The sequence below is a fragment of the Oncorhynchus clarkii genome, chromosome 3 (assembly GCF_045791955.1).
Source record: "Oncorhynchus clarkii lewisi isolate Uvic-CL-2024 chromosome 3, UVic_Ocla_1.0, whole genome shotgun sequence".
Classification (NCBI taxonomy): domain Eukaryota; kingdom Metazoa; phylum Chordata; class Actinopteri; order Salmoniformes; family Salmonidae; genus Oncorhynchus; species Oncorhynchus clarkii.
The window spans coordinates 26802246-26818204 of NC_092149.1; the positions used below are offsets into that span (position 1 = coordinate 26802246).

The following is a 15959-nucleotide window of genomic DNA, read 5'->3' on the forward strand; positions in this document are numbered from 1 at the left end:
GATCCGAGATACGTAGTTTCAACAGCCTATGGGAGGGCCCTGTATTAAATCTGTAAGCCAATCATACACTGCCGTTGACTCTGACAAACAGTCACCAACGCACGTGACCACCCCAGAGAAAGACAAGACTGGGCTAAACCCAGCCCACAAGTTTTTGGGATTGATTTTTAAAGTCTTTCTTCAAACTTGTCAACATATTTGACAAAGCACCCTTATTTCCTGTGATGGGTAAAATAGAGCCCATATGTTTCCTAATGTATTTTTATTATTTCCCGGCTTAATTTATCAAGCTTTATGGATAGCAGGCTATAAATTAGCAATATTATAATATGCGTTATAACCCTGTTATATAACTGTCCATAAAGGGTAAATGAAGCCATCCTGTAACATTATTTCCTTCGCTCAATAAAACATCGCCCTGTAGCCCAGTGACAGTCAAATGCTCTAATAATGTGAAGGTGACATTATCAAAAGTACCAAAACACTATTCAGCACCCATGCATTAGAATTGACCCCAAAAAAGTACATTTAGGAGTGTGGGACCATGTTACAAAGCAATAACAGCTCGGCCCCCTCCCGAAAAGGAAACATAAAATCTATATGTTTCATTATTGTAACATTACACCAAGTTTTTTTTGTTGCAATCACAAAAATGAGATGTATGTATGTCTCCTCTATCGGGACAGAATGGGCCATTGGCTTCACAAACAAAAAGAATCCAGACAAAGGAAGAGGGGACAAAAAGATGACAATGCACTCAATACAGAGTGTCGGTCACCCGGTGAGGGGTACAACAAAGCACCCCTTCCCTCAAGCGGTGCAAATTGGGAAAAGGGGCCTGATCCAATGGTACACCAACCCCCATACATAAACCAGATTAAGGACACTTCGGACAAAGGACCTCCTGGGGCTGGTTGCACCAGTTGGTTGTAAATGGGTCGTAACTCTACGTCCGATGTAAAATGTGCTGGATTGCTGGCCCAGTATTCCATTAGGGTGAAAATGGGTCTGCATTTCACAGTGGGCAAAAAGACAGACATAGAAGTGTCTTTGTTAATTTCCTAAGTAAGCCATACACAACTAACATGTAATAAAATACCAATAGCAAATAATTTTTGAGGCTAGAAAAACACTCACCTCAATTTGGCTATCCAAAACGGACATTCTGTGAAAACACAAAAAAAGTACTGATTGATTTATCCCCACAATTGTATCCAAGAAGCGCAGTTGGGGCTACCGAGTGGCGCAGCGGTCTAAGGCACTGCATATCCGTCCTTTGCTGTTCACATCTGCAGTCCCTGGTTCGAATCCAGGCTGTATCACATCCGGCCCTAATTGGGAGTCCCATAGGGCGTCGCCCGAGTTTGTCTGCCATTGTAAATAAGAATGTGTTATTAACTGACGTGCCTAGTTAAAAGGTTAAATAAAAAAAATAAACGTCGAAATTATAGCTGACCACACACACCTATCGCTATTTAAAACGGTTGGATGACTGGGAGTTTCTGTAACAATATGATTAATGGCATTAGCCTACTTTACTCGAATATTCCCGTCATTCAGTGATATTCATTCCCAGAGTAATTATCCATTCAGTTGTGGTTGAGACAAATTTGCATGCGTAGTGGTGGGCTTTGTGATGTGACGAACATACCTTGCAAAGTTTAGAATCAATCAATGATGTGTTTAAACCCTGGATGACTAACAGGGGGCGCTGCATTGAACCCTGCTCGCAGCCATCGAGGCACTCAATTCTAAAACATATTTTGGAAGCTATAAAAATGTGTTTATTCATGTCTACATTCGTTTTCTATTATAGACACCTTAATGCATACTTTTAAATTATATTGTGAGCAAAGACATTTTCCTTAAAGTATTTTTTGTTGTTGAGAGTACTGTTACTGTCCCCACTATAACAAACAACAAATAGTTAAATGCATGTCATTTTGTCAGTCCCCGAGTCCCTCAAAACATTTAATTGAAATAGTGTAGAATTCCATTCATCCTATGGAGGACTGCTCCTAATCCGGAGTGCCAATATGGCCGACAGGTGGCTTCCAAGCCTCTCAATCGCGTTATCAATCCAGGCTTTATATAAATCATTGTATAGATCTGCCATGACTGACCAACCATAATGAGGAAGCATCAAATCTCATGAAGGCACATTGTTTACATCGGATTTAGCTACGACTAATCTTATTTTTGGTTGGTGCAACCTAGCATTTTATACCAACTTTATTTTTTACACCCAACTGGTGCAATCTGCCCCTGGACTGCTGGCCAAGTATTCCATTGGGGTGAAAATGGAACAACATTTCACAGTGGGCCTAAAGACAGACATAGGAAGTTACGACATGTCTCAGTCAGCCATCCACAACTAATATGTAAGAAATACCAATACCAAATAGTTTGAGGCGGCAAGAAAAATAACATGGCAAGTATGTAGATTGAAATAGTGTTTCTAAATATATCCTAACCCACAAAACAAAGATCCATGTTGAAATGAGGAAGTCTCTTGTCAGAGGGCTGAGAGGTGGGTAGGATGAGGCCATCATAAAAATGTGGAGGCCATAAACTGAGTATGTGTTGTCTTATGCCACAGCCACCCTGCCCTCTCCCATTAGGGCAGTCTGGTTTCTCTACACTGAACCATAGGGCACAGTCGTGTGTTTGTGTAAGCACCGAGTAGCGGGACAAACTCTTCCTGGAAGGCAAATCCCCCCCCACCTTTCAGAGGTGAGGTTATCAAAGTGGGAATCAGTCATACGTGTCCATGTAAAGAAAAATCTAACCAGCCATTTCTGTAATTTTCCAGCCACACCGGTGCTGTTTTAGTTGGCTACTATTGCAACACTGAAGATGTGGCTTTCAGCTCAACTCCGTTTCCTTTTTGCCACAACAGTGTTACATCACTCAAAGTGTGTTCTTGACCTACATAACTTGAGTTCCAATTTAACTTGGATAAACAAATTAAAACCTACTATGGTGTTTCTATTAAGAACATTCAAATGTTTACATTATGGAAGTCAAATATTTGTGTTATTCAGAAACAGCAAACAAATAAGGATTAAGAGTGAAATTTATTTTTGATAAAAATGTTAAATTACCATCAGGTGTAGGTAATGTCAATCTGCCGAACATCAAGTAGACTTTCTCTGATACCTCACCCTGTCAATAAATCAAGTGCTTTTAACAACAACAAAAAAATGTGTAATTTAAATGGGCCATCCTCATTTTATACAAAGACACCGCATCTTTACATAATGTTGTTAATGTTTGTTTCAAAGTGGGCAATACCTACTAGGTGACAGTTCACTGAAGACTTGTCATTTCAGCGGTTTAATAAATCAATAACATACATTTTTTTTTACAGAACAGACTAATTTGTATTTTCTCTGATATTTAACATGGTGAATTGAAACTGTGCATGTGACAGAAAAGAACATCACAGAATCTACTCAGAGTAGTCCAGTTAAAGTACATTCAAGGGGACAGCTATTCCTTGAGGGACAGTTCAGAAATAGAAAAAAATAAAATAAATAATCAAAATCAACAAAAGGAAACCTATGTCAAAGGTCATGTGAAAGAGTTTTGGGAATTTGGGGAAAAAAACAGCTGTGTATTCAAGCTGTGGGGTAAAGAGAAGGCTGTGAAAACACAGGAGCATGCATGCATTCACTGCAAAGTTAAGGTCTCATGTAAGTGTGGTAGGCTACTTCATTCAGCCACATTCTATGGTTGGATTGACACTTTCTGTCCATTGATAGGCAGAGGGTGACATTTCCAGCCCTCAACAACTATTATGTCAAGTAAAATCACATCACTAGGAAAGATTCATATGGAACTATGGGTAAAAAAATTAAATTAAATCAAAACTGGTGAAATAGGTTCAAACATTGTTTTTCTTGCAGTCCCTTTTGAATGGACAAAAATATACAACAGACGCCCATAACCTACAGTATGTTTGACACCCATAATAACTTGTGATAGGATCGATGATTAGGTGAAACATGAAATTTGCGTCTGGTCCTGTTTGATTAACATTGACCCAGGGTGTGACAGTTAAACTTCACTTGTTTGCCTGTTAACCAATACAAGACAGACAAGTGGGAGGGCAATCTTTCCTGCCAGTCTGTCTACCTTAAAAGACAAACATACTCGCTCAAGCTAAGGCACACAGAAATTCAATATTTACAATGAATGCTTAAATTATTGTTTTGAAGAACAGTCACGGACACTCTAAGTAATGTGGAAAAGGTATGTCATGAATGGAGATAAGTGTGAGTAAGAACATGATAGGACAACTTAGAGAGGAAAAGAGGTGGACAGGGAACAAGCAGGATAAGGAGCAAAGAGATGCAGGGAGGGAGTGGCATCACTCTTAAGAATTGCATCAGCTGAACAGGACAGAGAAGACAGGGCTGACATGTGCGAGTCAGCAAGTGATTGGGTGGGCCATCCAGTCAGTCACTCCCATGGAAAATAACCTTGACTGTTGAGCACCAACATGTAATGGACTCACGAGACGCTAAAAATAAATCAAATGAGTTAATTACGGTTGTGGAGGCAGACTACGGACATGGCTACTTTGTCCACCAAAATAAACCACTGGTGAATGAGGTGTATGAATTAAGTCCTAAATAGCACCAACCTATCCCAGACAAGACATTGATACTGAAAAAAATGGCTTTATTGGTGAAAAAGAATCTTCACAAACTCAGCAGTGACATGCCAACCACCTTAAACTGCAGTTTGTTGTTCTCAATTCTTGCATTTGCATATTAACGGCAATACGTTTCAAGTAGACAAGATATGCGAGTTGTCATTCACAGCAATGACTGTAAAGGAGGCACAAGCATGAGAAACATTTACACCAGTTTTAGTTCATTGACTTTAGTTTGTGATTAACACTATACGTGACTTAAGTGCATCAAATACATTCCTTGACAAATATTAACATATTATCAAACGTATAAATATTGAAGTAGCAATTCCTGTCCCTTATGGGATGGGAACTAAACAATTATTTCCTTGCCTGAGTAAAACAAAAAGAGATAATATACATTTGTTCAAAACTAGACTAAATCAACCCCCAATTATTTGGCATTATGCTAGGTTCGGTACGTTTTAGGGACCACCCACTGGTGGACCTCTGACAAAATGTATCTTGATTCTACATGTAGAATCGGTTTGCAAATTATGTCCGGCACGCTGTTCAGAGTTGGTAAGTACTCTTGGCCGGCAAACGCTACCGGTGTGAAAATTCAGTGGGTGCTTATATTTATCCAAGTAAATACACGTGGGAATTGGAAATGTGTTTTTTGCATATCCCTAATCTTCCCAAGACACCCTCAGGGTGACCCTGGAGCAATTACGCTTAAGTGCCTTGCTCAAGGGCACAGACAGATTTTTCACCTTGATGGCTCGTAGATTTGAACTAGGGAACTTTCGGTTACTGGCCCAATGCTCCAACCATTAGGCTACCTGCCACCTATATGTTCCAGGGTAGTGAGGCCGGGTACCTCTTGTTGGCCATCTAGCTCAGAAGCAGCATAAAATGTCTACAATTTACCAAACAAAACCAGTCTCGCAACTCTCCAACAGGCAAATGTATTGAAACAAACTTCTACTCAAGCAACCACCTTGATTTGCATTTTGCCTTGCCTGAAGTTCAATGGTGAGAACGCAAATGAAATTCCTCCATTCTCTTCACCAGTTCAAGGAAATGCGAGTCAAGATAGGTAACTATACAAACACAACAGCATCGTTATCACTGTATAAAGTCCTTTCAATGTTTTTGAGCACAAGTCATTAGCCGTCTCAGTGGGACAACCCAACTCCCTAACAGCCTCCATATAGACCACAATTTGGTAACCTGCATGTTAAATACACATGTAACAACACCATCAAACACATTTCCCATAAAGTGTTCTCCCACAGCCTTGCAATATAACCACCCCTGGAATGTCTCAGTGAATCCTAACCTGAGATATGTGTGTGTGTGTGTGTGTGTGTGTGTGTGTGTGTGTGTGTGTGTGTGTGTGTATATATTATATATATATATATATATTATATATATATATATATATATATACACACACACACACACACAGTTTTATTAAAGTTGATCATCCCTCTTTACATCCCCTCTCCCAACATAATCACACCATTCCCTTACACCCCCCACTATGACCATATACTACCCAAATAGTCTCATTGTCCCCCTACCTCACCAAGCCGCCACACAATTCTCATATGGAAAATAAATAAAGGCCATAAAGAATTTCCTTGTCTCTGTGAGAGGACTCAACTGAAAAATAACGAGAATAAGCTTTCTGTTAAATAATTGAGATTGGGGTCAAGGAGCGGTCAACAAACTTACTGTCAGAAAGTTTAAAAAAAGTAAAAATAATTAAACTGTCAAACTAGTTTGGGTACATGCATTCAAACCCCCTACTGCTGCTGCCTAAGACAATTTTGCTGAACCAGAAGCACACTTGGCACCCAGACATAATTTAAAACAGGATTTCAACAGTTTATCTGAACGGTTACAAAAATAGGTGCTTCACAGGGCTGGTGGAAACATGACTTCAGACAGAAAAAAATAGTTTGGAAATCTTAAAAACAATCCCAGTGAACCCCGGTGCATTCACATTGAATAATTTGATCAAGTGGACTCCATAAATACAAGGTTCAGTGGGTTGGAGCGTTGGGGATTTCCTGGCTAGGGTTCAAAGTTCTTAACTTGTTTGTTCTCATGGCAACAGGTGGATAAATTCATCCCATGTTTGTGGAACAGGATTGCAAACATCAGGGTGGCCAACAATAAAAGGACCAGAATCCTCTTCTCTGTTTATGTCCCCTTAAAATACCTATTCTTATAGGGACACATACATCCTAGTTGGTAAACAAATGGTCTACTGTTGATATTAGGCACAATCAAATATGTTGGCATATTGTTTCTTTTTTGTCACTTAGAAAAATCAATAGTGGAGGACAATAAAAGTAATTTAGTATAAAAAAGTACAAAGGGTGAAATAAGTTATTTTCTTCCTCCTTTTACTTTATGCTTTTCTTTTCAGGCTGTTTTCTCTTTCTTTACATCCACTCTGGATAACGAGATGGTGAGTGATGAGCCGGAGGGAAAATACAAATAGCCCTCTTTCAAATCGGGATAGAGTGTGAAACATCCGAGGGCCTTGTCAGCGCTCCCTCCCTCCCTCCCTGACCTCTTTATGCCCTTCTCTATCCCTGGCTCCATCTCTTCCTCTCCTTTATTGATTGCAACCCATTCTCTATTTAAACCTTTCTCCCCTCTTTACAGTATGTTAGAGAGAGCTTCTCCAGACAGTCCTAACAGGGTAGGCTCACTCCCACCCATCCCCCATCACCCTCCCTCAGCGCGCACACGACCACAGTTCATCCTGGGAGTCAGTCCTCCATCCCGAATACTCCTCTGTTGGGCTGCGACCCTTTCCCTCTGACCCCTGAACCGCACACACCACCATTGATCTCTGTCGGAGAAACGTAGGAGTTGTCCACACGGCCGGGGTGGTGAGCCGCGGACCCCCGACACATCTTGATCAGGTGACCCACCAGGCTGGCCAACAGCAGAAAGGTCCACAGGCCAGTGACAATGAGCAAGCGCTGCCTGGGGAGAGATGAGGGATGAGAAGCGAGAACAGGGGAGATGGGAAATGGAAAACGTTGGGCGCTAAGCATTGGAAGTTGTGTATTTGCGGCATGTAGAGCGCTTGGAAAATGTACATATTCAATCCAATCCAACCCACTTTTATTATCATTATCAGAAGAGGATTCATTGATATGTTCCCCAAAAAGGAACATTTGTAGGACGATGAGTGAAAACGGGAGGAGGAATTGAAGAGCAATAAGGCAGAGAAAGATGAGCAATGAATAAACAAACTTGAACCTCCCACTCCAATTGTGGAGAAAAACCCTCCACAGAGCACTTGGCAGAAACCATAGCAACTCAAAACAATCCCTCACTAGTGTATGAAAGGTAAGGGGTTAAATGCGTATGGCCCCTGCACTGTTTGTCCATTCAAATATTAGAACATCAAACATAGCAGTGGACACGTTGTTAGTCACACCATCGAGGCATAACATATTATTGATTAAATGACTATGAATTTCTGTCAGAGCCAAGCTGTGAAAAATAGCATGGTTGTGTTTTGCACAATGGTCATCTGCATTGATTTACAATAGGAGAGCGACGGAGGGATTCGAAGGAGGGAGCGTGGCTGTGCATGCGAGGAGGGCAGTTAGATTGATTTGTAGGTGGTTAACAGCAGGGAGGGGGTTCAGCTGATATGACCTTCGGCACTTACTCAGAGATAAGGCTTGGATTTGTGTGTCTCCTCCTCTCTTCATGCTGCAAACATCTGATTGGCAAGACAATGGCCAGCTGTGGAAACAGTATAAACAGCAATTACAGAAACCACTCTCCATGTCTAAAGTTTCATCCTCACACACCACTACGATACTCACATTATCATACCAACTATAGATGGTCACTTCAGCTTCCTTGTTTGAATGCACTAGCTGTGACTCTCAGCTGAAATGGAGGACAGAGAAAATGAATAAAATGCAAAGAGGATGTAAAAAAAAAAAAACAGCCATCAAAGTACAAATGCAACTATTTGTTATTCCTCAACATGGCCTCAAGCAAATACAAGCCACTTAACTTTTTACACAGTGTTGTGTTACAGCCTGAATTTAAAATGGATGACAATTAGATGGTCACTGGCCTACACACACAATTTCAAAGTGAAATGACACTTCTTGAAATTGTTACAAATGAAAAGCTGAAATGTCTTGAGTCAATAAGTATTTGACCCCTTTGTTATGGCAAGCCTAAAGGTCAGTAAAGATTTGCTTAACAAGTCACATACGCTGCATGGACTCACTCTGTGCAATAAGTGTTTAACATTATTTTTGAATGACTACCTCAACACATACAGATATTTGGTCCCTCAGTTGAGCAGTGAATTTCAAACAGATTCACCCACAAAGACCGGAGAGGTTTTCTAATGCCTCGCAAAGGGCACCTATTGGTAGGTACATATTGAATATCCCATTGAGCATGGTGAAGCTATTAATTATACTTTGGATTGCGTATCAATACACCCAGTCTACAAATATACAGGTGCCTTCCTAAGTTACCGGAGAGGAAGGAAACCGCTAAGGAATTTCACCATGAGGCCAATGGTGACTTTAAAACACAGTTGAGTGGAATGGCTGTGATAGGAGAAAACTGAGGATGGATCAACAACATTGTAGTTACTCCACTATACTAACCTAAATGACAGAGTGAGAAGAATGAAGCCTGTACAGAATAAAAATATTCCAAAACATGCATCCTGTTTGCAACAAGGCACTAAAGTAATCCTGCAGAATATGTGGAAAAGCAATTAACTTTTGTATTGAATATAGTTATGTTTGGGGCAAATCCAATACAACACATTGAGCACCACTCCATTTAAGCATACATGTGGCTGCATGAATTTATTGGTATGCTTGTAATAGTTAAGGACTGGGGGACTTGTTCAGGATAAAAATAAAAATAAATTAAAAACAGAATGGAGCTTAGCACAGGCAAAGGCTTTCCACCAGACAATTTTCTTTCTCAAATATCAGTCAAAAGTTTTAGAACTCCTACTCATTCAAGGGTTTTTCTTTATCTTTTTATTATTTTCTACATTGTAGAAAAGTGAAGACATCAAAAGTATGAAGTAACACATACGGAATCATGTAGTAACCAAAAATAAGTGTTAATTCAAAATATATTTTATATTTGAGATTCTTCAAAATAGCCAGCCTTTGCCTTGACTGCCAAGAGCGCGAAAAGCTTTCTCTCAACCAGCTTCATGGGGTAGTCACCTGGAATGCATTTCAATTAACAGCTGCCTGTTAATTGACAGCTCATTTGTGGAATTTCTTTCCTTCTCAATGCATTTGAGCCAATCATTTGTGTTGTGACAAGGGGGGTATATAGAAGATAGCCCTATTTGGTAAAATACCAAGTCCAGCTCAAATAAGCGAAGAGAAATGACAGTCCCATTATTACTTTAAGACATGGAGGTAAGTCAGTACGTAAAATTTCAAGTGCAGTCGCAAAAACCGTCAAGCGCCATGAGGACCGCCAAAGGAATGGAAGACCCAGAGTTACCTCTGCTGCAGAGGTTACATTCATTAGACTTACCAGCCTCAGAAATTTCAGCCCAAATAAATGCTTCACAGAGTTCAAGTAACAGACATCTCAACATCAAGTGTTCAAAGGAGACTGTGAACCAGGGCTTCATGGTCAAATTGCTGCAAAGAAACCACTACTAAAGGACACCAATAAGAAGAAGAGACTTGCTTGGGCCAATAAACACGAGCAATGGACATTACTGGTGAAAATCTGTCCTTTGGTCTGGAGTACAAATGGGAGATTTTTGGTTCCAAACGCTGTGTCTTTGTGAAACGCGGTGTGGGTGAACAGGCGATCTCCGCATGTGTATTTTACCACAGTAAAGCATGGGAGGAGGTGTTATGGTGTGATGGTGCTTTGCTGGTGACACTGATTTATTTTGAATTCAAGACACACTTAACCAGCATGGCTACCACAGCGATACTCCATCCCATCTGGTTTGGCCTTAATGGGACTATCATTTGTTTTTCAACAGGACAATGACACACCTCCTAGCAGTGTAAGGGCTATTTTACCAAGAAGGAGAGCTGCATCAGATGACCTGGCCTCCACAATCCCCCGACCTCAACCAAGTTGAGATTGATGAGTTGGACAACAGAGTGAAGGAAAAGCAGCCAACAAGTGCTCAGCATATGTGGGAACTCCTTCAAGACGATAGAAAAAGCATTCCAGATTAAGCTGGTTGAGAGAATGCCAAGAGTGTGCAAAGCTGTCAAGGCAAAGGGTGGCTATTTGAAGCATCTCAAATATATTTTGATTTGTGTGGCACTTTTGGTTACTACATGATTCCGTATGTGTTTTTTCATAGTTTTGATGTCTTCACTATTATTCCACAATGTAGAAAATAGTACAAATAAAGGAAAGCCCTTGAATGAGTAGACGTTCTAAAACTTTTGACCGGTAGAGCGAGATATATTTTTTCAATTAAACTAGGCAAGTCAGTTAAGCACAAATTCTTATTTTCAATGACGGCCTGCCCTGGCCAAACCAGTGGACCAATTACGCGCCACCCTATGGGACTCCCAATCACGGCCAGATGTGATACACCCTTGATTCGAACCAGGGACTGTAGTGACACCTCTTGCACTGAGACGCAGTGTCTTAGACCGCAGCGTCACTTGGAAGATTAATTCTCCTTTCAACAGGACAATAACCTAAAACACAATGCCAATTCTACACAGGAGTTGCTTATGAAGAAGATGGTGAATGTGGCTGACTTACACTTTTGAAATTAAAATGGCAAATGTTGTACAATCCAGGTGTGGAAAGCTTAGAGACTAAGATGCTTCTACAAAGTATTGACTCACAGGTGTGAATACTTATGTAAATGAAATATTTCTGAATTTAACAAAAACATTGTTTGCAAAAATGTCTAAAAACAAGTTTTCACTTTGTCATTATGGGGGATTGGGTGTAGATGGGTCACCAAAAAAATATATTCAACCCTGTTTGAAGTCAGGCTATAACAACAAAATATGGAATAAGTTAAGGGGTATGAATACTTTCTGAAGGCACTGTACATTTACATACTAGTGTAAACAAGCTATTAAGAAATTCAACTTGACATATACATATGTAGAGGACTGGGGATTTTTTAGGGTTACTCTAGTTTGTGACATACATCCCAACATGACCAGACTAAGCCCCCCACCTCTTTCACAGGGGTCTAAATATTTTAAACTCCTGCACGTGTGCTGTGAGTGGCAGCCAGGCAATCAGTAGATGGTGAGGGCCAGTCAGCTCATCATCCTGATAAGGAGCACTGTGCTGGGCTACATTGAGCCTGAAAGGGGCGATCAACCTTAGAGGACATGGGATGAAGGACTGCGGGAGGGGGTGAGTTATAACACACGAGAAAGTCAGAGGGAATGAGTCAGTGTAGTGTTGCGTTGATATGTTCCAACCCCCACACATAAAAACACCACCAACATAGAACTAGAGTAAATAGCAGAGATAGTGTGATCCACTATCTCTGTGTGATGCACTGAGATAAACAATGTGGTGTGCTGAGGAGTGAGATTCCAGTCTGCACGTGCCTGTCATACATCAGAGTTGACGAGAGCTCATGAACACATCCCTGCTATGCCCTACATTGCGATACAACCAGCAGAGTAAGGGAGGGGGAGACCGACAGTGAGTGATTCCCAAACCTTCCATAACGAAGCAATCACCTACAGAGAAATGAACACGAGTCCCCTAAGCAAGTTGGTCCAACACAATCAGACCCAACCACATGAGAAAACAAAAATACATTTCCAATGTGTCAAGTAATAAAAAATAAAAAGCACAAACTAGAATGGCAGAATACCTGGTGGCAAAATACCTGACCCCCGTGACAGACCCAAAATGAAGGAAAGCTTTGACTATGTGAGCATAGCCTTGCTATTGAGTAAGGCCCCTTTTGTACTTCACCAAATTTGCATATTGTTACAACTGTATGTAGTCATATGACATTTGAAATGTCTATTCCTTTGGAACTTTTGAGAGTGTAATGTTCAGTGTTAATTTTTGATGATCTATTTCACTTTCTTTGGCAATGTTAACATGTTTCCCATGCCAATAAAGCCCTTTGAATTGAGAAAGCAAGGCCAACAAGTAACGAACAAGGAGGGAGGTAAAATGACAGACAGGAACAAGAGAGGGGAAGAGATGAAATGAGGTAATACATGGAAGGGAAATGAGTCTGGGTGTGCTGGGACAGTTGAGATCATCTCAGAGATAAACCTTCCTGATTTGTACTACAACAAAAAACATAACACTAGACACACAGGACGACTACATTAGGGCTGACCCCAATTAGTCGACAAGCTGTTGGTCGACTAAGACTAGACTAAAAGGTAGCTTAGACTAAGTCAATTTATGTTTGATCCGAAAATGTGGTCGGAGACTCCGTATGGAGGGTGTGAGGCAATTTACGGTGCCTCCGGGGGCACGTAGAGGCCACGTACCTGACAAATGTAACAATGTGGAGGGCTCTGTATAGCTCCACATTGACATGATTGGTTGACGGTTGATGGTCTAAACACAAACTCACCGCGAATTGGAAGTAGTATGAATGCCCTGACTTCTGCAGAGGCCGTATCTCCGTAAATACTGCATGGCCAATGCAGACTTCGGATTGACCACGAAGCACCCAGATGCACTTCTCTCTCCAGAATGCGCTCTTCCACCAATTTGTGCACATTCATTGTTTCATAACTTCATTGTGTGAATCGTTTGTGTTTGATTGTTAGTGTATATCAATTTCTCATTACATAGATCACCATTTGTACATTTGCCATTAATTGCTAATCTACAATGTTTGTTCGGCTACGGTAATTTCTGTTAATGCATTCAATATATTATTCCTTTTAGCGTTCTCATTGTCGGAGTGGACACATTGTTTGCAGAGCGCACAACCTATGCAACACTTGTGAGGAACAAGTTTTGGTTTATTTCAACCCATTTACAAGTTCGGTCAATTTAGTCACTGTCTTTTGTTTGGAGCGCTCCTGTCAATGTTGAGTAAGGACGTGCACCTGATTACGCTTAGAAGTAGACCTATAGGCTACCTGGCCTGCGGACAACTTTAAGCATATAAATGTGCCCATTTTGGGATCTGATAGTATTTCTGATTGGCTTAACCACCACTGTGGTGGAGCTTCTCAAAGTAATGTTTTCACCTCGAACAGCAAGCAAACAAAGTATTTTTACATGCATTGAGAATGACTATAGTCCCTCAATATATTTGAAAAATCTTTCCAGCTCTCTCCCTTCTGAATACAACTCAGTGTGAATGGAAAAATGTCATGCTCTGATCCAGTGGAAACGTAATTGAATAGGCCTACCCGATCACTTCTCATCAGTGGTTGGACTTGGACTGAAATAGGTCCTGGTCTCATTCTGGGTGCTGGAGCTCAAGCAGTAGGAAATTTGAGGTGTCGGTACTCAGCTCCAGTGAGCTCCTGCCCAAGTCAAGCACTGCTTCCTATCACTTGCGCAAATAGCCTACAGCTGTGTCTGTCCAGAGCTCACAGGAGCCTGAAACAGAGGGCCCAGAATATTTTATACAATGTTGCAAGTTTGCTAGAGCAAGCTTCAGACCAGACCCAAATTAATACAATGTTTCAAGTTCATTGCATAGTTGACCAATGGCAATAGAAGTTACTTTTAAGGTTGGTATCATTTTAATTTAGATATAATTTTGATTAACCACATGACAATGATTGAAATAAAACGTTATTATAAATGTGCATATGAAAACCATAACTGTCACACAGATCGGTAGATATGGTAAGATAAATTGGCATTCCACATGAAAAAAAGGTTGCCGACTCCTCGTGCAGCCTATTACCGGCAACTTCAGGAGAACAATGGCAGAATCTGAAAAAGGTCAGGTTAAGGTTTTTCTTTAAGGTTTTTCTCCTGGTCATCTAGATCTCTGGCTCCCTCTAGAGTCATTTGCGTCTTATTTAATCAAACAGTGAGCTTAAAGTGTCAGACAAGCTCAATGCATACAGTTGATTTTATCAAAATACATAGGATGTGTCTATATGGAAAAATACACGTTTAAAAATATCGAACCAATCGATTGGTCGAAGGTACAGACGACGTCGGTCAAACAATATTTTTGTTGTTGTTGGGGGCAGCCCTAGACTACATACAGCCAACTGAAACATATCCTGAATGTCTGTACCATGTAATGATGGGGAACCAATAAAACAGAAAACCTATGCTAGCAGGCTTTGAATGAAGTGGTCCACATACTGTACAAGACACTTTACAGGATGACAACTATGAAACTATTAGTACTCTTTAGAGATTGAGGTGCAGACATCATGAAGAGGCTTGTAACCTCTTTATGCAGTCTGTTGTGATCCGTTTACTGCAACTAATAGTGCTCAGAGCAGGAGCGGGTGTTACGGGTAGTCCCATACCACTGTGCGGGGAGGGGAACACAGGAAGGGATGTAAGAGACACCAAGGAAACAGGATGAGATGTCACTGGAAAATACAAAAAAGCTTTAAAGTTAAGAAACTTCCTTCCTGAAAACCACTGCTCTAGCTTGCAACATCAGGGGTTAGTACCAATGTTTTGGTTTCCTAGACCTTCTAAGGGATTTGAAGATACTGTTCACCATATGTAATTGTCACACATACTAGTCCATAATACATGGGAACTACAGCAATGATGTTCATGAAGAGTGAAAAGGCTCTGACAGACAATACGACTTCAACAATAGCTTCATTTAATCTCCAAAGCAAAAGGTATCCAGTCCAGGATTTGGTCATCAGAGGACCAAGGAAGTGATGTAACGTAGGCTTAGCCTATTAGGGCTAATGCGTTCCAGCTGTTCATTCAGAGATTTGAAGCGAGACTATTGGCAAAACTCGTACAGAGAGGGAATGTTCTAGCCGGACCACTGGGAAAGCTTTTGTTGATCACCGTTATCCTTGTGAGACTGGGAATAAGGCATAACATTGGAAGTGTGCCAAGGTGCCATTATCGAAACAGGTGAGGGAATGTCGGGGAATGGGAAAGAGAAATTAGAGATTGAGAGGGGATTACGAATTTGCTTTGGAGGATCATAAAAGGTTGTTAGGTGTACACCAATCAAGCAGGGTTACACACTTATCCTGCCACACTACTAGCAGTACACACACCCATGTATAAACACACCTTGTTCACAGGATTCACCATGGAAACCAATGGGGCAGCTGCAGCCATCACCATAGAAACCCAAATCACACACTTAGAGAGAGATAAAATA

At 40.8% G+C, this 15959-nt stretch overlaps 1 long non-coding RNA gene across 1 annotated transcript; it reads right to left on the minus strand.

Moving 5' to 3' along the window:
• Positions 1 to 7270: 7270 nt before the first annotated feature.
• On the minus strand, positions 7271 to 15915 carry LOC139392043 (uncharacterized). Its single transcript, XR_011629634.1, has 4 exons — positions 15869 to 15915; positions 8506 to 8572; positions 8346 to 8422; positions 7271 to 7648 (listed from the first exon to the last, which is right to left on the minus strand). It is a non-coding gene; the product is annotated as an uncharacterized lncRNA (long non-coding RNA).
• Between the last annotated feature and the right edge of the window lie 44 nt (positions 15916 to 15959).